Below are 2,596 nucleotides of genomic sequence, written 5' to 3'. Positions count from 1 at the left end.
AGGCGTACATTCATGTCTCAATCCACTCGACTTCTTCGAGTGGTGGACCTTCGGCGCTGCCTGTGCATTAGCACAGCCGCCGGCAGCTGACTCCACAGTGTGATTAGTAATCACACTGTGATCTTGTGCAGTTGTACTAACGACCGTACCACAAGTGAGGCCATCGCACTCACTCGTAGTACATCCACACGCTTGTGGACGCTCCAAGACGTGCATCAGATGGCCATCTGATGAACAAGTGGCAGGCATCTTTACGGATCGATGCTGCCAGCTGATCCTTGGCTCGTATTTTCTGAGCCAAGGTAAACCTAGGATGACATCAAATTTGTCATCCAAATCCAGTACGATGAAATCATCATCATACTGTAAATCTCTTAACGTGTAGTGAAATTTCACTACGCGTTTCATTACTGTTATCGATGCGCCTGTCGCTAGACGCACCGTCATCCTCGTTGGAGGGATGTCGCGCTCAACATATTTGAGCCTACGACCCTCTAGTGACTGGCGACGAATAAAGTTATTCGACGCTTTGGAGTCCACTAGGGCTCTAAGTGACAAATCATTTGTCACTTTTAACTTCAAAGTGATGAGGGATACCTCATCACCAGGTGCAGAGACACATAAAGATTGTGTGTCTAGAGCAACTTAGTCAAGAGATTTGCAAATTCTCTTGAGGTTGCTGGATCAGTAGGTCATTGCGCCCCTACGGACCCCGACCGTTTTTTGGTGGTCCGCTTCGCTGTTGCGATTTCGCAACATAGACAGACCCGCGACCGTTGCCCTTTTTGGCATACGGTCCAAGATTATGTTCAGTACCTTTCGGTGTTGGGCGTGGGGCACTACACTCATGAGCGTAGTGTCCTTACTTTTGACAGCGATTGCATTTCTGCAATTGCTTATTGCTCGAAAAGCGAGGTCTCTCGCTTTCGACGTAAGAAAGGTCCATGGGTTCTGGACCTCCTAACTCGTGTCGTCTTGGAGGACGATACGATGACGAACTAGCTTAAGCTTGTCTTTAGCTAAAGGCCTCCTGTTCCGCAACGAATATTGCTTCTTCAAGCATATCCAGTTCCAAGCGGAACAGGTGGGTCTTCACGGGACCATCCGTAAGACCTTGCATGAACACCGTAATCAACGTGTGTTCATGGGCTGGGTTCTGTTTGATACAACTCGCTATGAGTCGTATGTGCTGGGCATATGCGTGCACATCACGCTTGCCTTGTTTGAGTTTTAGAAGCTCTGATCGAGCTCTGAACTCACCTCTAGGCGGTCCAAACGTCTGTTTGAGCCGGGCTTTAAAGCCTTTAGCAACTAAAGACATATGGGTCTCACAACGTTAGGCCTAGTGCCCAAGTTTTGGCACGACCTGCCAAATTTGATTGAGCGAATGCGATTTGCATTTGCTCGTCGACGATGTGACGAGTCCATATGGCATCGTCCAACTCGACAAACCATGTGAAAAGGGAGTCTTCCTTGACTCCCCTATACTTAGAGATGTCAATCTTCAAGGTTGTCGTCGTAAGGGCTAATACCAGTATCTGGTGAAGTGGCTGGGGTACCCCTCTTCGGCAAGATTGCCCGTACGCCGTTGACTTTTTTGAGCGCCAAGCTCAGGGTCAACTCGCGTCAAAAAACGCTTTCCACCACTAGAAGTGACATTAGGTGGATCTATAGCCTCAGTGCGGCTTCGAGCCACGGTGAAACACAGAAATATTGGCTAGACCTTTCTTCGTTTCGTGGCATAAATGCCGAACGCAACTGGCCTTGGGCCTTAAGCTTGGCGAAATCGAAGCGACGCTTCCGTTCCAAAAGAACATCAGCCACATCCACAGACTCTTTAATATTTCAAATATTGCGGAGACGGCGGGCCCGATGTTTCGTTTGGAAACAAAACCATCAGAATTTCCCTCATATAGGTCACCGAAACCCCACGGGCTTGATCACGTAAACACGTCAGATACTGACCTCGCGTCATTACTTCTGGCGTAACATATCGCTCATGAAGAGCGTCGCGGTCACCGCCGCGTCCTCGCCGTGGCACCGGAGGTCCAGAGACCAAGCTGTGACCCGCGATCTCTTTGAGATGCTCTTCCGTACTAAGCGGAGTGAATCTATATTCACAATGAGCATTAGCTTTCGCTATCTCGGCAGCTCGACGACGAGCTTGTTACTCTATGAGGATTGCCCGCTCTTGCTCTTCGTTGAGCAGATTTGTAATAATGTTTGACTCAGGGTCCTGTGCATAAACCAATTAAATATTTAACAGGCTGCTCAATGCAGTTAGGACATCAGCGACACCACGTTCTGGAAACGGATTCGGGACCGCCGACGTTCATCTGAAGGAGAAAGCGTGCAAGAGCGACGCTCTTGTTCCTCATCCTCTACTGGAGTGTGACTTGTAAAGTCCACCATTCCCTCATCGTCGAGGAAGGTGCTAAGAGTGTGACTCACGCTTAATTGTCAATGGGACAAAGGGAAAGCAAAACACAACAAAAGAGTTTGCTGTTTTGGTTCCAACCCCAAATAGGAAATGAAGAGAATGTTGTCACTTGGTGTCAACAGTCTAATGGGAAAGGGTGTAATGGGGCACACATCG

Source organism: Bremia lactucae (genome assembly GCF_004359215.1).
Source record: "Bremia lactucae strain SF5 chromosome Unknown BlacSF5_NotPlaced_43_SHOA01000007.1_60626bp, whole genome shotgun sequence".
Lineage (NCBI taxonomy): Eukaryota > Oomycota > Peronosporomycetes > Peronosporales > Peronosporaceae > Bremia > Bremia lactucae.
Note: the sequence above shows the minus strand (reverse complement) of the source record.